The sequence below is a fragment of the Plectropomus leopardus genome, chromosome 4, assembly GCF_008729295.1.
Source record: "Plectropomus leopardus isolate mb chromosome 4, YSFRI_Pleo_2.0, whole genome shotgun sequence".
In the NCBI taxonomy this organism is placed as follows: domain Eukaryota; kingdom Metazoa; phylum Chordata; class Actinopteri; order Perciformes; family Serranidae; genus Plectropomus; species Plectropomus leopardus.
Genome location: NC_056466.1, coordinates 36013524 through 36034990, shown reverse-complemented (window position 1 = coordinate 36034990; position 21467 = coordinate 36013524).

The window sequence follows — 21467 nt, the reverse complement described above, 5'->3', positions numbered from 1 at the left end:
CACCAGTCTTGTATATCAGAGAGTATAATAGACTAATTGTTGCCTGTTGGCCAATTCTTTCTTTGTGAAAAGTACGGCCTGATGTGGCATCTGTCACTGTTAGTCAGCCACCACTCTTGTTCCTGCTTATTTCTTGTTCCTGACATCTATTTTCTTCTTTATTGTGGAGGCTGACAAGGAACATCTCTGGTAGATGAGGAATATTTGCTGAACATCACCTAAGTAAAGGTTAAAAGATAAGCAAATTAATCAGGGAAACTCTGATAGATAAAGTGAACAGATGGCCACTTAGAGTGAAGAGGGGATGTTAAAGGACTGTTGTACAATATAAGTGAGTGCATGAGCTGTGGCTTTGAGATGCAGAGAAAATGAGCACTATGTCAGAGACAGCGGTGGTGTCAGATGGATTTACATAAGAAACACAGCGATCTAAGAGCAGCCAGAGCCCAGCTTTAGTGAAGGGGCTCAGCTAAGGCTGCTGTGGCATGACATGACACAGGACCTGATTTTAATGCAGAGGGTCTTAAGTGCCTCTATACAAACGTGAGCACATGGGTGAACATGTGAGCTCTGCGTTTCACCATCTGGGGAAAATGCAGTGCTTAGTAATATACCTGCAATATCCATGTCCACATCTGGGACATGATGACAGAAGGCTTTTTAAGATGTCCTTCTCCCAGGGTATATTGTCCAGACCTTCTTGAGACACAGTTAATGGACCAGGACTTGTAGAACACTTTTTCTAGTCATTTGACCACTCAAAGTGCTTTCACACTATGAGTCACATTCACTCATGGCTAGTACGTTGTTTTTTGTTGTTGGTTTTTTGATGCCTTGCAATGGAAGCACTGGTAATGTGGCAAGGCACTGGGCATGGAGTTTGCTACGAGAATGCTGGTTGTGCATTTTTTCTTCTGAGCACCCAGAGTTGAATAATTGTTCAACTTTTGCTGAAAACGCTGCATTCGTCACTTAGCGTGTTTCTATTGCGCAGTTGCTCTGTGAAATTGTAGATATCACCTACCAGAAATTCCCCAGATGTGGCCACTCCCACATATAAGGGACTCACCTTTCCATTATCGTTCCATAACATGCCCACGTGGCCTTGGATTGGAAATAATGACGGCTAGTGTGGTGGCTGCAATAGAAGTAAAACTGCTAATGTTTTGAACATCCATCACCGTGCTTTTTTGAATATCATCACCAGAGGAGAAAATGCAGAACATCACTCAGTGGAAATGCAGTCATCTCACAGTTACTGTATGATTTATTGACATTTTGAAAATAGTGCTCAAGTTTTGTGCAAATCTGTGATGGAAACCCGCCTACTGTCACTTCAGCCATTCAGTCCCATTAGAGGAGGGACAAGCAGCCCACCACAAAGACAAACGGTCACATCTGACATGTACAAGTGTTGAACAACAGTAATGGTATCTCTCTGCATGCTTCAGCCCTCCCATCATCCAGAGCAGGTACTTGACCTTGTGCTGAGATCTTTATTTCCACTGATATTACATATCATAGCAACCAGACACAACCAAAGGGCCTCAGCTGAAAAAAACATTGTGCTTCCAAAGCGCTCTCACACATTTTCAGCTGGGCGTTTCCTGATGAGCACCTTCTGGAAAAAAATGATTTATTGGAACTGGCCCCTTACAAACGTGAAGTATTTTGGCCACTTGTATCACTCATCTCATTCTTTTGGCCTTATGACCACAAGCTGCCACTGTGTGGGCCTGCCACCTGAACACAGTAGTGGACTGAGTACCTGAAAGCCACACTTGTATAAAAGTAGCAGAAAACGATTTTGGTAGAAGTCACCTGTTAGAATATTACTTAAGTAAAAGTCTTCAAGTCTTCATTTACATGTAAACATCCATATTCTTTGTATTTATACTGTGTATCATACTGGGCAATTTTCTTCTGTGCAATATTTTATCACTTGCTGTGCATTAATATTTATAGTCAATATTTCTATATATCCACAGTTAATATACTACGCACTGTGTGTGTATTGCAGTTCCTGTGCATCTCTCAATCATAGACATTATCTTTATAAGTGAAAGGTGTAAAAAGGATATAGATTTATTTTATTTTATCTAATTTGTAGTTACTGTAAATTTTTGTCTACTTTTAGCACTCGATCACTTTGCATTTTTCTCTGCTTCTTGAGCTGTAATGTGTGAATCTTATCTCATCTCAATATTTAAGCATCTTAAAGGACATAAAGTAATTTTATGATGTTAAATGTAATAAAGTATTGAAAGTTAAAGTACAGGTAAAGGCTGAGTAAATTCCGGGAATTATGAAGTTTATATCTTTGTGACATACACCACCTTACAAATGGGGTGTACATTACACCTTAAGAAAACATTTTAAATAATTTAAAGAACAAAATACAACTTTTCCTTCCCTCCCATTCCTTTATTCATCCGTCGATTGCCTTCTTCCTTCCTACCTTCTTTCCCAGGAGGTAGGAAGGAAGGAAACTTGACAGAAATATAAAAACTCCCAAAAAAATACCTAAGTACTGTAACAAAGTAGTAATACTTCAATACATTACACCACTGTCTGCAGAAATATAGAGTAGGTGTACTGCCAGTAGGTGTGTTGCCTTCTTTCAACGTGATGTAGCTGTGAGACATTTCTGAACTCAGTGTGGATATGTGAACAGCTTACCTGGCTGCTCCAGCTTTTGGTCAGTACCCAGAGTTCATGAACATAAATGAGGGTTGTAACATAGATCAACTGGCAAATTGAGACATTTGCCTTCAGGCTGAGCTCCCTCTTCACCACAGGAGTCCAGCAACATGCACCACGCAGATTTCATAAACACAAAAAGCTGGTTTCAAAACTTCCACAGTGGTTTCTGCTTTTAAATAAAGACTATAAACAAGAACAAATATTTCATCTAAAGGTCTATTCAGCCCTCTCTCTCCCTCTCTCGCTCTTTCTCTCTCTCATTCACACACGCATGTATGCACACACACACACACACATTCCACTGCCTCAAAAAAAACCTTGCTGGGTCTGTGTTCTTCACTTGAGTGTGAGGACCTGTTTTTTCTGCTGCAGTGTGTCTCTCAGTGTCACACACAGATGGTTGCACAGGTGCACATACAAACACATAACAGAGATTCACATGTGCACACCAGCATAAACGCACAAAAACTAATTCATTCTCTCATACACACACAAACTCATATACATACACCATGCCGCACCCCACTTCTGTTTAGGGAAAAAAGTAATTACTTTCTCTCCCTGCCTCAATGCCTTCAAAAGCCTCAGTGGGGCGATTCCCCGGTGAGCCAGTGAAATTCACTTAAACAGCTTTTGAGAGAGTAAGCAGTCTTATTGTTGGGCACTGAAACTTTGATTGGAAAGGGAGAAAAAAATGAGAGGAGGGAGAGGAGGGGAAGATTGGTAAATAAAACTGTTGGCCAATATTATTTTTCTGTCTTTCTCTCTATTTCTTTTACCTCTCTGGGTCTTTGTTCTCTTTGATGCGGCTAACGACTGTAGGCAGACAACAGCGGCAGGTTAAGCAGAGCTGCACAGTATCTTGCTGGGTTTTTAAAAACACTGGCGGGGAACAGCATGCGTTTGTGTGTGTGCGTGTGTGTGTGTGTGTGTGTGTGTGTGTGTGTGTTTGCCTTGAAGTCACAATACATCCTCAACTAAAATCCATATCTTTTCAATCTTTTGGAATTAATTTTAATCATAAGACTTTACGAGGAGACCCTTTAAAACCTGGAGTGATATCACTTTTCTTTTGCTGCTCTCAGATGCCTTTCACAAATGTTTTCAACACGTTCTCATCCCAAGTTGTCACATATTGCAGCTTTGCAATAAACTTCTGGCACTAAATATTATATTTTAGGTGTCCTTCTGCATTTTCTCTCTTCCAGGATACCCTGACATTGCATGTAGTTATATTTTGGCAACAAATGCACACGGCAACCAGTGCTGGAATGTCAACAAACACACATGTTGACACGGAAATGGGAGGCAAATACTAAACTTTTGCATCAAAGAAGGGTAAGGTTTTGGGTTAGGGGGCGGATGCATGGGTTTGTTGGACCCATGCATCAGCTACTCCTGTGCACCCTAAAGGCACCCTTGTGCTCCTTATATTGCATTGTTACGGTCAGTGTTTCAACCAGACACCATCCTGCCGCTTTACATGTACACGTAACAGGTTCTGTATGGCTGCGTTCTCAAATGACACTGCCTGTGAATGTATTGCGCAAACATGGCAGGTGCTGTCAAGCGATGTATAACGACACGACAACCAGTTCTGTCTGACCACGTTCTCACACATATGCCGCGTATGACACATATGGCGGCTTCTGTGTGCACACGAAAGAGGCCTTCTAACGTTGCGTACTTTCACCAAAAGCACTGACAAAACTGCGCTGCTTTAGGAGTTCATAATGAGAACAGGCTGGTATTTTAGCCTGTGAACCCTGAGCAAATTGGTGCCTTTTCTTTCAAAAAAGTGGGGGAAAAGACAATTAGGTTAAGGTAAGAAATTAAGGTAAGATATTTGCCACAAATTGCCAAAAAACTGATTTATTATTTATTTATTTATTTATTAGATTTATTAAATAATTTAAGTACTTTTTCAAGTCTTGCTTGCCTTTTAAAAAAGCTAATTTTCAGGTCATTTTTTGTGCTTTTTAATAATTTCTTGCTAATTTTTGGGTCATTTCTTTTTTGTTGCTCAATGCCTTTTCTCAGATTTTCAAAAGAAATCAAGCCAAATTTGCTCAGGTTTCAAAATGTTCAGATTGCTCAGCCTCCACTCTGAGCCATTCACTTGGTCCACCTGTAAGCCTCTTCCTGTTTGGGCTCTAAGTGCTATCAAAAAGTAGTAATAGCTCACAGATTTCCACTCGGGGTGGCTAACAGCAGCGTCCCTGTGGTATGGCTCCGGAAGAAAAAGGAGTAAATAAATTAACAAAGCTCAATGTAAAGGCTCTGATGATGCATCCCACAGGGAAGAGTGTCTGTGAATGTGTGTGTGTGTGTGTGTGTGTGTGTGTGGGAGGGGGGGGGGGGGGGATTCTTTTCTAAAGCACTGGAGAGAGTGCAGCGACTGGAGAGATTTGCAGCGCTCTGTTGGAAATTTCATCACGTTGCTGTAGTACTAATATTTTTGTGAAGTTGTACAAACAATGTGCGCTCACATGCAGCCCTTATGAATACATTAAATGGACACTCCATTATGCACTACACACACACACACACACACACACACACACACACACACACACACACATGCACACACACTCTCACATGGTGCTCTTGATCATGACTTGTATGTGTGGATCTGGGTGTGTCTGGAGACTGCACAATGCTCTGGGGGAAATAAAAATGGATGGATGAAGCAGCTCGGAGAACAAAGAAAGTCTAGAGGGACTTTATTAACATATAAAGATTTCGAGTGTATGTAGGTGTGCAGTGTGTAGCTGTGTGTGCTTTTCTGCATGTGGTTAAATATCACTCTGTGTATGCTTATATTGCCATGTGCTGATGTGCTGTGTGAACATGTGTATGTGCTAACAGCTAACTCCCCTGCTTTATGCCTAAAAACAATGAGAAAAAAACACAAAGACACTGACACTAATAAGGCTGTTGAATTATGAAGAGAACAGAGATGCGTGGCCCCCTCAGCAGCTCCTGGGGCTGAGCATCTCTATGTATGTGGGAGCTAGTCTCTATTCTTTCCTCCCATTCCAACTCTTCTCCATTTCATCTTGCAATCTAGTGAATCTTTCAGAGAGAGCTGCTTTATCTTTTGCATGTTCCTCATGTGTCAGAGTGTGTTTTGAATGATCCTCTGGACTGACGGCAGCTGTAACAATGTGTATTCAGATCAGAGAATCAGAGAGAATGGTAAAAGAGATGCGGTGCAACAGCGAGAGAGAAAATAAGTGCAAGAGAAAGAGCATAAGAGGGAGGAAGAGATGGAATGAATATGTCGGGGAGATGTTTAGAGGAAGACAGACTTCGCTTTAGCAGCTGGATTGGTAAAGAAAAGAAAGTGCAGGCAGGATATCTGCGTGGGGGTAAGCCTTGCCTCTCTCCATCTCTTCCTCCCTTTGATCTCTGTGACTTCTTGCCAGCAAAGAAAGTAGGAAAAAGTAAGAAAGGTATAAGAGAAGGAACAAGAGCCTGAGTTATGAAGGAACAGAGAAAGATGAGAGGGAAGGGAGCAAATGATAATTTAGGTGAAAGGAAAGGAGAGAAAGTACTGCAGGAGAAAGAGAGAGAGGCAAAACCATCAAGGAGTGAAAGAGAGGTGAGAAAAGATGTGAGAAAATGAGAAAGAGGGAGCTTGAGTTAGAGCTGAGTCACAGGGAGAGTTGGAGACAGATGAGACAGCGGGAAGTAATGTGTCACGGGGGGGTGCAAAGTTTCACAGCAGTTATTACTATAAAGCAAAGCAATCAGCGTCAGTTAGCATTTCAAATCAAATTACCAGGTGCAGGGGAGGCAGGTGAGGTAAAGTCTTTCACCAAGTTGCTGCTTTGCAGTGGACTTTCATGTCTACATATTATAGGTATCCTTCTGTGTCTGCTCCTTACGTTCCAGGATGCCACTACCATTATGTCAACAAAAGCACATGATGGGTTACACTGCATTTGGTCACGTTTAGGCAACACAAGAACATGGCAAACAATGCTGGGACATCAACAAACACACATTGTGGCACGGACGGTTAAGATTAGCCAAAAGGCGATACATGGAATATATTTGATGTATCAGGGCTTGTTCCTCATGCGATGTATAAAATGAAGGGCCAAAGCTATATGCAATAATTTAGGTTTTTGTGTTATACTGTGGACTTTGTTTTGGGTTTCTAGTTTTTCCTTGTCTCTAGTGACTCATGTTCTATGTCCTGTTTTGTAGTTTTACTCCTCGTGTGTCACCTGTGGTTTGTCTCTGTGTTCCTGTGTGTCCTTGTCTCTGTGTCTGTCTCTGTGTTCCTCTGTCTCTGTGTTTCCTCTTTATTTCACCTGTGTTATCAGTCTTGTCTGTCTGTCCCTCCCTGTCAGTTTCCCCTGCAAACCTGTTTCTGTTTAAGTCTTGTTTGCTCCAGCCTAGTGTTCCCAGTCACACCTTCTTTAGTTAACCAATCCCTGTGTTTCCCTCCTGCTCCTGTGTCCACCTACCCAGCTGTATGTCACTGTCTTAATTAGTTCCTTTCTGTATATATACCTGTGTCCCCCTTTGTCCTTTGTCAGTTTGTTTGTTTTCCCATCTTTGTTACTGTTCTCCCTCCTGCATTTCTGTTCATGTCATGGCTGCACGATATGTCAGCTGAGACAGGGCCCAGGCACGAATTGACAGAACCTGTCACATAGGCATGATTCACCACAGGATGGTGATAAAGATATACTTCACCAGCACCTACTAATTTTTATTTCAAATGCTAACTGACTCTGATTGCTACATCCGCACCTTGGTTGCCATGTGCTTTTGTTATCTAAACATAACAATGTGGAGCATAATCCCACTATGTGCTTGTGTTGACATCAGGGTAGCAGCATCCTAGAATGTCAATAGTAGACACAGAAGGATATCTAAAACATAACAGCAAAGCAGCAATATGACAAAATAAGGATGAGAAGGTGTTGCCATTTCTTGAGGAGACTGAGGCTCTCCAAAATCTGAGGACAATGCTGAACATGTTTTGAGTATGTGGTGGCCAGTGCTATTCTGTTTGCTGTAGAGTCCTGGAGCAGCAGATTGAGGGTAGCAGATGTCAAAAGACTCAACAAGCTGATCCAACATGCACCACAGAGTGCCACAGGAGGTCATTCTTGCCCATGGCCATCAAACTGTTCAACTCATCCCTCAGTGTCAGACAATCTCTCAATCTCAATTAAGAAGAACTTTGACAAAATTCACTCCTCATTGTTTGCAATGTGTTTCATTAGTAAAACAGAAGATTTGTGCTAAAAAGAAAGATGAAAAAGATGAGCCCTGGTAACTGAATGTGTCCTCATTGATAAAGCAGAATATGGAGTTCTAACCAAGCCATCTGTGTGTGTGGAGGTCTGTATGGTTACACTGTAGCAGCCCAGTGTCATTTCCAGCTGATTTATTAAGGGTAAAGAAAGAATGGTCATGACTAACAGATGTGTGTCAGTCATTACCGCACCTGTACCCTGAAACACAGGTCTCTGTTTCAATAGCTTAACTCATTAATCCCTTTGTTCTGGTGAGTGTCACATAAACTACTAATACAAAATGCATACATACTGCAACACTGCTTAAAATATAAATAATTAGTTTTAATTAAACATTCATCATTCAAAATTGGCACAAAAAATAGCAATTACTGTGGTTAAAGCAGTATAGTCAGTCTACACAGATCTTGGAATGAACGTGGGTGATGCATACAGTATCTGTCTCTTAATATTGTATGACAAGCTTCTCTGTCAGTTCATTAAATGCCTGCAGCGTCTAAAGGCAGCAGAACTGATATGTTGATAAATCCACAGCCTCTGAGAAGCGCTGCGCCAGAGTGCAGTTCCGTACACATGACTGTTCACTGTTTACCTTCATTAAATCACCTGGAAACGACATTCTCTACACACATCACACTGCTCAGTTATAACTCCATATTCTTCAGTATTTCTTGGGAGAATGCAAAAGTGTCTTGAGAGGACTCAAAAGTATTTAGCTTTTTTTTTTACCCATCTATAACTCTGACAAAATCTTTGATATCTGACATTTTGTAAGGATTTTCCCTTGGAGGATAAAGGTTACTCACAAAGTGCCCTTAAAGGAGATCCTAAGGTACAAAACTAAGGGGGGGTTCTCCTCTGATTAAGAGGAGAAAATGGTGGAAAGACAAAGAGGTCACACAAATTTTCTCCAAATGTTTGATATCAGTCACTTAATGAACTACTACAGGGATGGTGCAGAGATGTTTGGGGTAGATCTCATTAGAGATGCACTCACACCTCCCACACAAGGCAGTAATGCTATATCACCAGAAATAAAGTGATAGCAACACTAAAACATTTGCAACTGGAAAAAATCAACAGTGCAACAGTGTGGTCACACAAACAACATTTTCACAGTCTCATATTGTGACACAATTAATTTCATTTCCCCTCAAACACACACCTCCAGACTAAAGTAAAAATTTTCTGTCCCTTCAGCTCACAGTTGCTCTAAGAATTTCTCTAAATCACTTGTAAGTTGGGACTCCTTACTGTTTTTTAGACTAAGCAGATGTAGAATTTTTTTTGGTCTGTTTTTCGAATCGCCTGAAATACCACCTCATGCAAGTGTGCTGTAAACATTTTTGGGAGATAAATAAGAGTTTGTTTGTTTTTGGTTTTTTTTGTTTTTTTTTTTTTTCAAAAATGACGTTTCAATTTTAATTTGTGCAATTTGAGGGTTAATGGAAACCTGCCTTGTGTCTGTGCTCACCAGATGTCAAAACCTTTATTCAAAAAAAATATCAATATCTAACAATGTTAGTTTCCAGTAGGGTTGTTTTAAGAAGATAAAGAGAGGTGTTGTGTTGGTATACTGGGTGCTGTAATCCTCTCTCTCTAATGAATGAAGCAAATAAAGGCCCCATTACTTGAAGATTTATGGTGCATGTGCTACTCCATTCACATTATTGCTATTGAATGAAGTACTCTCTTGGATCACTTTAAAGTTACTTGCATCGGTATGGGTTATTGTAATTTTTTAAGGATACCCAGCCTTTCATGTGTGGCTGGTGAAAAGCTAAAGCTATCAATTCTGTTATGTAAAATCCTGATGTTAGAAAGTGTTCAGATTGTTGGACAGTGTTCCATGTATTTTCTGCACCACTGTGGTTTTTTTTTCCAAACAAATTTGCTTCAGCCCTGATTCATGTGTCTGGCTGGCTTCTCCTCCATAGCAACATTGGTTAGGACTCAACATTTGCAGCTAATTGCAATATTAAACTGACAGAAAAGAAAAGAAAAAAAAGTCATCAACAGAGAAATAATTACAAATGATGGGCACAATATAAACCTGTAGCTGGCTACTGTGAATGAAATTTGAGATTCTATGTTAAGGAGCATTGAAGATGTAATTAAAGACTTCAAATGGAAATTATGCTCATACTTTAGCACTCGATTAGACATGTGTGAAGCGGAAGGCCTTTCGTTAAGTGAAGTGAACTTTTGCTGCAGCTTCATTAGCAATTTAGAAGAAAGACACTTTAATCATGAGAGGGTTTTAACCCTGGCCTTCCATCTCCTCCTCCTCCTGTCATATCCAGACATAAGGCTTTCTGTCTCATTCTGCAAATTTTGTTATCTAAATATTAGTAATTCAATGACAAGTGACAGTAACGGGAATGAAACAAGTGTGAATCTGCTGGGTGATTTCCCTCTAAATTAATTTGCCCTGAGACTGTGTCGGAAACTCTCTGGCTTCAACATCTGGGCTCAGGTATGCGCATGACTATTTGCCCTCACTTTGCTGGCACATCCAACAAACAATTGATTGGCTAGTTGAACTCGGGAGCTCTTTCATGTTTCGACATGTGTTGCTGGATAGATGATGGTGATAAGACATTTGAAGAAGAAAGCCGCTGCCGTAATCAGGACGCCCTGTCAGCTTCAAATGGATTAGCGCTTGATTTGCGTGCTGCCACTTCAGAGTTCAATTGCAAAGGGGGTGGAGGGATGAAGGGGGTGGGCTGGAAGATAGAGAAAGGGAAATTCACTCTAGAGAAGGTGGCGAAAACAGAATGCATCCTTTGCTCATTAGCAAGAGGGAAAGCTGTTTGAAGTCGGGATGTTTGGCAGCGTTGGCAGCAAATGCGACAAGAAGGTTCCATAATGAAATTTAGGTTTTGTGACGAGCTTTGAGCAATGACAGAAACACAGCAAAATCCCCAAACAACAAAAATCTTGTGGCTAAATGTTTGCTTTGAATACAAATATGTAGTTTATTATTAATATTTATTTTTTTATCTCTTCACATGGGTGTGCACTCAGGTTCACATCACTGTAGGGCACTAGTTGGATGACGGTAGCTATCACTGGAGCTGTGAATTATACACAGTGTGAAATCTCAACATTGCAGCACTGTGCCATCTGTTTATTCTGACATATTTGGTATGCAGCGCTGCCTTACACATGCTACATTTACACAGAGGTGTGATTGTTTACTCATGCATTTATTTTTCTTCACTTTTATCTCCAAGTCTGTAGATTTTCACCTGTAAGACTAAGTTTTCTGATGATTTTATTTTATGGTGTATATTGTTTTAATGTTTCTGTCCAAATGCTCCTCAGTGAGAAAAAAAAAGCGTTGAAGCTATCTCAAACATTTTTTAAAAAACAAAGGGAAAAGGCAATGAGCAACAAAAGACAAAATGACCCAAAACATTTTCAAGAAAGTAGAGAGAAAGTACAAGGAAGGAAAAGAACATTTAAAAAGGGAAGCTAGCAGTAAAAAGTTCTTAAAAAGTATGACATTTTGTTACATAATTTTAGATATGTAAATATGATCATTATCAGAATTACAGTTTTCCTTAGTTTTTTTCTTTTGTCTGCAAGACATTTTTCCCTAGCTTTTTTCAAATAATTCTAAATCTACTAATTTCTTGCCATTTGTGGAATATTTCTTACCAATGGCCTTTTTCCCTGTGTTTTGGAAGAAATTGCACCAAATAGCTCAGGGTTCAAAGGTTATGATACTTGTGAAAGCAGCATCTGAAAGCAGCACAAGAAAAGTAATGTCACTCCAGGTTTTTGTCTGTTTGGTCATTATCTGTCCACAAATGAGTTAACACAAAGGGGATTGATCCTGAGCTACCACCTTATCATGGTGGAGGGGTTTGCGTGTCCTAGTGATCCTAGGAGCTCAGTTGTGGGGGGCTTTATGCCCCTGGCAGGGTCACCCATGGCAAACAGGTCCTAGGGGACAGATCAGACAAAGTGTAGCTCACCGGACCCCTTATGATGAAAAAAAAAATCATCCAAAGTTTCCCTCGCCCGGATGCGGGTCACCCCCCCCCCGGAGCCAGGCCTTTGGTTGGGGCTCGATGGCGGGGCCGAAGAGGTGACGTGGGACCTCCTTCCGGTGGGCTCACCACACGTAGGAGGGGCCAAAGGAGTCGGGTGCCGTGTGAGTCGGTGTCGTTTGTGCCTAAGGTCCAAACAGCAGTTCAGAGTATCCACCCTTTTTGGAGTCCTTAGAGGGGATACTGGAGAGTGCTCCTTCTGGGGACTCCCTCGTTCCTGGAGGGGCGTGTTTGGGAGGAATGGCCCCCCCGATCTGAACCTGAGTAGTGTTTTGTTATTGGACTTCTGTGCTCGCCACAGATTGTCCATAACAAACACCATGTTCAAGCATACGGGTGTCCATTCGATGATCAGTTTGATGATCGACTTTGTAATCACATCGTCAGACTTGCAGCCGCATGTCTTGGACACTCAGGTGAAGAGAGGGGCGGAGCTGTCAACCGATCACCACCTGGTGGTGAGTTGGCTTTGATGGTGGGGAGGACGCCAGTCAGACCCGGCAGACCCAAACGCATTGTGAGGGTCTGCTGGGAACATCTGGCAGAGTCTACCATCAGAAGGAGCTTCAAATCCCACCTCCAGAAGAGCTTCGACCATGTCCCGGAGGCGGCAGGGGACACTGAGTCCGAGTGGGCCATGTTCCGTGCCTCCATTGCTGAGGCAGCTGACCGGTGCTGTGGCCTTAAGGTGGTCGGCGCCTGCTGGGGCGGCAACACCCAAACCCATTGGTGGACACCGGTGGTAAGGGATGCCGTCAAGCTAAAGAAGAGTCTGGCCTTGGCCTGTGAGGCAGCAGACGGGTACCAGCAAGTCAAGCGAAGTGCAGCTACGGCGGTCACTGAGGCGTAAACCCAGGCGTGGAAGGAGTTCAGTGAGGTCAAGGAGAACAACTTTTGGATGGCTTCGAAGAGGTTCTGGACCACCATCCGGCATCTCAGGAGGGGGAAGTGGTGCTCTGTCAACACTGTGTGTGGTGGGGACGGGCGCTGCTGACCTCGACTCAGGACGTTGTGGATCGGTGGAAGGAATACTTCGAAGACCTCCTCAGTCCGACCAACACGCCTTTCGGTGAGGAAGCAGGGCCTGGGGACTCGGGGGTGGGCTCTTCCATCTCTGGGGCTGAGGTTGCCGAGGTGGTCAAAAAGCTCCTTGTGGCAGGGCCCCGGGGGTGGATGAGGTCCGCCCGGAGTTCCTTAGGGCCCTGGATGTTGTGGGGCTGTCGTGGTTGACACGACTCTGCAACATTGCATGGACATCGGGGGCCCTGCCTCTGGACTGTCAGACCGGGGTGGAGGTCCCTCTTTTTAAGAAGGGGGACTGGAGGGTGTGTTCCAACTACAAGGGGATCACATTCGTCAGCCTCCCTGGTAAGGTCTATTCAGGGGTACTAGAGAGGAGGGTCCGCCGGACAGTCGAACCCCGGATTCAGGAGGAACAATGCGGTTTTCGCCCCGATTGTGGAACTGTGGACCAGCTCTGGACCCTTGGCAGGGGTCCCCCCACAGGACTCCCCGAGGGGGGGTTCTCCGGGAATATGGGGTTTCGGACCCCCTGATATGGGCCATGCCAGAGCTTGGTCTGCATTGCTGGCAGTAAGTCGGACTCATTTCCGGTGAGGGTTGGACTCTGCCAGGGCAGCCCCATGTCACCGATTCCGTTAATAACTTTTATATACAGAATTTTTAGGTGCAGCCAGGGTGTTGAGGGGGTACGGTTTGGTGACCTCAGGATTGGGTCCCTACTGTCTGCAGATGATATGATCCTGTTGGCTTCATCAGGTCGTGACCTCCAGCTCTCACTGGATTGGTTCGCAGCCGAATGTGAAGTGGCCGGGATGAGAATCAGCACCTCCAAATCCGAGGCCATGGTTCTCAGCCGGAAAAGGGTGGAGTTCCCCCTCCAGATCGAGGATGAGATCCTGCCCCAAGTGGAGGAGTTTAAGTACCTCGGGGTCTTGTTCACGAGTGAGTGAAGGATGGAGCGAGAGATTGACAGGCGAATCGGTGCAATGTCCGCAGTAATGCAGACTCTGCACTGATCTGACGTGGTGAAAGGCAAAGCTCTCAATTTACCAGTCAATCTTCGTTCCTACCCTCACCTATGGTCACGAGCTTTGGGTAGTGACCGAAAGAACGAGATCGCGGGTACAAGCGGCTGAAATGAGCTTCCTCCGTAGGGTGGCTGGGCTCTCCCTTAGAGATAGGGTGAGAAGCTTGGTCATCCAGGAGGAGCTCGGAGTAGAGCCGCTGCTCCTCCGCATTGAGAAGAGCCAGATGAGGTGGCTCGGGCATCTAATTAGGATGCCTCCTGGACGCCTCCCTGGTGAGTTGTTCAGGGCACGTCTCACCACTAGGAGGCCCCGGGGTAGACCAGGACACACTGGAGAGACTATATCTCTCAGCTGGCCTGGGAATGCCTCGGGATCCCACGGGAAGAGCTGGACGAAGTGGCCGGGGAGAGGGAAGTCTGGGCTTCCCTACTTAGGCTGCTGCCCCCGCGACCCGACTCCTGATAAGCAGAAGAAAATAGATGGATGGATGGATTGATCCTATAGCCCACTGATCAAAGTGTTGCATAATCATATATTTGCAGTTTAATGAACTGAGTGTTGGGAGCAACCTTTGTGGAAAAACTGCCGCATAAAGTTATTGCTAATGCAAACCTGTCACTTTCTACTGCTGCTGCTTCACATTAACTGCACAATGCACTCTGAACTATCACGGTGCATGCAACATAAAATTAGATCATAGTTGTTCACAGAATGCTGGAAAAATCCTAATTATTGCATGACTCCCATGTCCTACACCAATAGTTAAATTATGTTGGTTTTTTTTTTTTTTAATTTTCGCTATCGTTTTAGTTAAAGTCATTGTTACAGATGATGTAAAATCTCATCCCAACCCATCGCATGGTACCACTCTGTCAGTGACCTTCTGCGTCAGCTGTTTATGCTCTGGGATGCCGTTATGATGTCAACAAATACACACGGTGGGATGAAGCAACACGGTCCTTATGTTCACACAACAGTGCGACGGTCACGACGGTTAGGATTATGCAAAGGAAGCACATGGTAAGGTGTGGAAAAAAAACAGCTAATATCCACATGGGAATGTTTGTGGAACCCATCAACCGCCCCACTCGCCCGCCCTAGAGGTGCTCCCTATTATTATGTGGTTACCAGCAGCATAATTACATGATGGTGTCCTTCAGCATTTCATACACACGCAACCGGTTCCATCTAGCCGCATTCTCAAGTAATGCCACTTGTGCACATTGCATGTGGACACACCTGCCGCCAGCCAGCATACAATAACACCGGTTTTGTGTAAGCATGTTCTAATCTGATGCTGTCCAGCCGCGTTCTAGATAGATTTGGAAGGTAGCCTTTGGGGTCACGTTTGTATGCCAAAAGTACTGACAGAGCTGACGTATTTGACGAGTCTGGAGTGAGAACAGGCTGAAAATAGCTATACAATAATAGAGTACCATAACTCTTTGTTGAATACCTACTAATGTAACAAGATGCTGATTATCACCCTGACCATCGCTCAGAGGAGCTCACAGTCCTTGTGGACTACATTAATTAGAGCCAGTTTAATAACTCACAAGACTGGAAGCAAATAAAGGAGAATAAATAAATGAAATGAAAAAGTGACATACTTAATAGATGCAGAACTGCAGACTTGACCGATGTGTGTGGTGCAAGCCAGTGTGTTAATTAATTTTAATGCGAGTCATAATATCAAGTAAATTATCCAGTGTCACAAAGGAAAGGCAGCCACAGCATTTTGTCAATTACAGGGTCATAGTCACCTGATGTCGGATTGAGAGCAGGGTCAGACGCTTAGTGGCAATTTAAAATGCAGTGACAGTTGGTGGTGGGGCTTGTCAAACTGAGCATGTGCTGATTAGAAACAGGAAACATGACGCTGGGAAACACACAAACAACAGGAGGATGAAACACACACACTAGACATCAAGGCCATTAAGTGTGACTGTTAAAGCAAACTGTGCTTCTTGCAAAGACAGTTTTTTACTTTTATTCTGAACTTCTGATGGCTGCACAAACAAATGTTTCTAGTTAGATTCAGTGATCCTCTTAACTACACATGTTCTCCTCCCATGTTGTCACATATTGCCGCTTTGTCAGTGGACATTCACATCTATTTAATGCATGACAAGTATCTGCCTGCATCTACTGTTGCCATTTCAGGCAACCAACACTGCATGTCAACAAAAGCACATGGTTAGTTTAAGCAACTAAAGCACAAAGTCAGGTGTAGAAAAAAATGTTGTGGTTTGGCTCAACATTCACATGTAAGGGAAACAGCAGGCTAAAAGTCCAGAGATTATTGGAACCATGACACTTTTGGCAATGGTGTCTTATGCAAAAATCACTGACAAAGCAGCGATATTTGATAACTTTGGAATGAGAACGGTCTGGACTGCACAAGCTATTGAAGGTAAGGTATTGAAAAGTGACGACAGCTAATGAAACACATTCTCATCCCTATCATCACATGTTGCCACTTTGCAGTGGACTTCTGTGTCTACATATTATGCTCTGGTATCCAGCCACATCTGATATTGACGTTGCGGCTACCATGATGTCATCACATGCACACGGTGGGATTACTCTGCATGTGGTTATGGTTAGACAATTAAAGCATGTGACAACCAACGCTGAGACGTCAACAAACCCACATCTTGGCACGGACAGTTAAGATTAGAGGAAGAAGGCACATAGTGTGGTGAGGAAAAAAAGCATCACATTCAGACGGGAAGAGACCAACAGACTCCCACATGAAAGTCGGGGGTTTGTTGGACTCATCCATTGTCCCTCCCACATCTTACAGGTGTCCTTGTTTTCCTGTATTCATGTTGTTACCAACAGCGTTTCAACCTGATGCCATCGTGCCGCATTTTAAGCGGAAGTGACAGGTTCCGCCAGGTCAAGTGACACTGCCCATCCACGTATCATTTGGACATTGTGCGCCGTCTGGCCATCCACTAGTATATAAAAACAATGTAACTGGTGATATTATTATTAACTGTCTGGCAGCCTTCTCACATGACGTTGTCCAGCAGCGTATGATGCAGATGAGAAAGGTGACTTTTGGTGTTGGGATCATACAGCAAGAGCACTTTCAAACTAACTTTTGAATGAGAACAGGCTTGCTAACATGTCATCACATAGCCGTACCATGACAAACGTAAAGAGTGTATGGTTTGGTTTAATTTAGATGCAAAACTTATAAGCATCTTACCAAAGCAAAGAGGGTCATGACTTAGATGGGAGGCAGTCAAGAGGATGTTGCTGTCACATCTTGACTCTTGTGGATTTTGTTCATGCCTGAGAGAAAACTCTGAATACATGAACATTACAGAATGTGGCAGGTTGGTGGTTACCTTTTCAATCAAAATAAATGAAATTCAGTAAATGCACTCTAATCCATACAGATGTAGTGGCCCTTCATCACATTACTTCAAAAGCAAAATGAAACAACGAATAACAGCTTGTAAAACTGTAATTGCCCATCTGATGACTTCATTCCACTTATTTAGTCATCCACATATGGGATCATTATGTTCCCAGAAAGACAAAGGCACTTCTGAAATGTGGTCCTGTTTTCTTTTCATCTGTTGGAGATGAGAAAACAAGGTCCTGAATTGCTATCCCCCATGAGACCACTGACGTGGTCTTCCCCCGGTGCCACCAGGGACGTCTTCCATCCTCCTTCGCCCACTTCAGGGAGAGTCATCTGTCCCCGAAGACTCCGCCACATCCCAGCTCCCTGGAATAACTAGGGCATCTGGGAGAAAACTTTACAGCGTAATTAAAGGAGCGTTTGTGGCCTACACCCTCGTCTCATTTTGTCTGTATGCGTGTGTGTGCGTGTGTGTGTGTGTGTTTGTGCATCACAGCGCAAAAATACTTTGGGGAGGAGAGTGAAGTGATTAGTTGCAATGTGCAACCCAAATGTGGATGACAGCCTTCTCAGTACCTGCTTTAACTACCGTCCCTAAGCCATGATGAATAGGGCTTTAGATGATGCAACTGTGTGGTTTTTAAAATCCAAAAACAACATCTTTCTCAGCTTTGACTGGTACAAAATGCCCCAAAAATAACAGAAGAGAAAAGTGTTGAAGATGCTAGAGGCCATGTCTTTTAAATCTAGAGACTACACTCAGTACGTTAACATGATGTTAGAAAAAGTCAGATTACTGTGTTAGTCTGACTAAAACTGGACTTTCAAAATAGATGTAAACACATCTGACTGAAATCGTACAAAATTAATTTCTCGACCTAGATGATGTTGTTGGGGTTGATCTACTCTTTCATGTATACATCTCAACCAGACCTGAACTGGCCTAGGTGTTCTGCACATGCTCCTATAGTCCCCATGCCAGGCTTTGACCCAGAAGTCCAACAGTATAAATTTGTAGAAGAAAGCCAGAAAAAACAAAAGAAGAAGAAGGAAAGAAAACAAAACAAGACAAATGCACCAAGTAAAGCATAGTGTACATGATGTACTGTGCCAAACAGTTATCCATGTTTTCACCGTTGGACATGCAATGTTGTTGTTGGTCTGTGACGTAATGGTCAACCGGAAAAAAGGTCCAACAGCAACAAGCTCAAAGGGGGCATATCTCCACCTAGCGCAGTCGGACATACTTTATCAATAAATGGATTCTGGCCCTGTGCTTGTATACTGGGACAAGGACAGTCGTCCAATTAAATGGCCTAATTGAGCTATAACTGTAGTTCCACTTAACTGTGCATGGGAACTGTTGAGTGACAGTATCATATTATCTTGTTATCAGACTCCCTTCAGTTGCCCCCTTTCTTTTGGCCTCATTACCTTATGTCCACTGTTCTTCATTTCTTTTATTCTCTCCCCCTTTTTCTGTGGAGCTCTCTCCTTCTCACTGTGTTTTATGCTCTCTCCTCCTCATAACCGTAATGACCTTCACGCTGTCTTTTTCTTTTGCTGTGGGAGGTGAGGGTGTGTAAGATGGGGGTGAAAAAAAAGAATGCTAAAAGACAGAGGCACTGGATGGGGGAGCAGAAAAGAAGAGACCGGCAGCGTGAAGTTCAGTCATTTTCCCAGCCAGTCAGTCGTTAAGTTAGTCACTCAGTCCGAACAGACTGTACGCTCACAGTGGCTTCCTCTTAACTCTCCATTTCATGGAGGTAGACGGAGAGGTAGTCCTCTCTTTACAAAACATGAAATAACACTTTACATGGTAGAGTCCCCTTCGATTCCTCCATCTCTTCACACTCACTGTCAAAATATTGACACAGGAGGGAAAGCTGCATTTTATTCTCATGTATTAGACCAGTGATAGTCAACTTTCAGCTAAATCTAGTCTCCTGTAGGGTGTAACCCTGATCTCCCACCCCAACCATTTTCTAATTAACAATAAAGATAAAAGGATTCACACTGGGAATTGGTTTTGTACTTTTAGTATACATAAGGTGCCAGAGTGCATAAAACAGCATCAAATTAGAGCTTGTTTATGAAAAAAAGGCGAGTGGAGAACCCACACCCCCAGACAGAGGTCTGGCCTTGTCTGCTGTCATTTTACAAAAGCAATGCAAAATAAAGCAAGTTGAGTATCCCTATATATGTAGGTATGTATGCGAACATTCTTAAATATCCTTTAGTCCTTGAATCATCCTAAAATCGTTAAAACAGCCTAAAATCTGGGAAATGGCCTAAATCCTAGAAATGTCCTGAAATCCAGGAAGCGTCTTAAAATTTGACTACCATGCCAAAATCCAAGAAATCAGAGAAATGCCCTACAATCCTAGTGAGGTCCTAAAATCGGAGAAACATCCTTCAATCCTTACATCATCCTAAAATCCTGGAAATACCCCAAAATCTGAAATCCTAGAAATGTCCGAAAAATCCAAGTACTGTATCAAAATCCAACACAGATCCTAAAATCCTAAAAAGTTCCTGAAATCCTAAAATTTTTGTTAATAAAATCTTGGGAAGGTCTCTAAGGAACCCCCTTCCAAAAAAAATCCAAGAATTTCTCTAACATCTTAGAAGGGTCCATAAATCCAAGAAACATCCAACAATTTTGAAAACATCCTAAAATTGAAGAAACATCCTTAAATCTAAATCCCACAAACATTCTAAAATCCAAGAAATGTCCAAAAATCCTAGAAATGTCCTGACATCCTAGAAAGGTCCTAAAATCCCAGAAACATACTTAAATCTAAGAAATGTCCTTAAGGGGTGCTTTGACTGGCCCCTACCCTCATGTAATTTTGCAAAAGTGCCCCCCAAAGTAAATAAAGGTGAGTATCCCTTTATATGAGGCTTTGTTCTTCTGCTTTATTGTTACTCCTAGAGAGGGGGATTGTGCTGGATACAATGCTGTTCGCAGGTCTTTTTAACACATCTTCTGTCCTACTACCTGTGAAACCTGCCAACAGACTGCTGGCTCAAAGCTCTCCTCTTCTTACAACTGCAGTGTAGCTCAGGGCTGAAAAGAAGACTGAACGGCTCTTAGTGAAACACCAGGCCTCAGGGCTTGCAGCTACTTTCAGACTGTTTAGCTAATGGCAAATCGTAGAGGTTGGGAGGTTCAAGTACGCAGGATAATTGTGTTGCCGTAGATTTTTCATGAAATGCTGCGTAATGCTGTGAGCAAATATAGATCAGTGCACTCGTGGCCGACACAGATAATAGTTGTAGCTGACAGTAAATCACCATTTTCCTGCTCAGACTTTCTGTTGAAGCTTTAACATCTTACAGAGCAGAATTGATAGAACTGCTTAGTGTCAATGTCTGCTCAACTGCTCTTCTCAACCTCTACTTTAGAAATAAAAAAGGTTTCAATTAATAATACCACACTGAAAAGATGCTTTTTAGGTGGCTGTCAAGTACCAAATCCAAAAATGTAGATCTTTAGGTCTGTTCCCCTGCCTTTTGCTACGTACTCTCATGCTCTGGTCTGATTTATCAACAAGCACTCATCCCAAGTAATTACATGTTGCCGCTTTGCAGTGGACTTGGGCGTCTACATCTTATGCTCTGGGTATCCTTCTGCGTCTGCTGTTGACATTCCGTGAGGTCAAGAAAAGCACATGGTGCCATTTGTAAGAATCATCCTTCCCAATTCCCTTTGTGGTACTTTTATTACGCAGATACTGTCAGTGTTTCAAACTGATGCTGTCCAGTGGTGTATCATGCAGATGCAACAGGTTCTGTCCTGCCACTGATGTTGCACACCTGATTATGTTCTGAACTAATGCCACCTGGAGGCATATAGTACAGCCACAAAAGGTGGCTTTTGGCATGGGGATCTTACTGCAAATCACTGCAAAAGCAGCAGTATTTGACGACTTTAGAATGACAATGGGCTGCCAAATCACATCAGCCAAAGAACCAGAAGCAGTTTGTGGTTAAT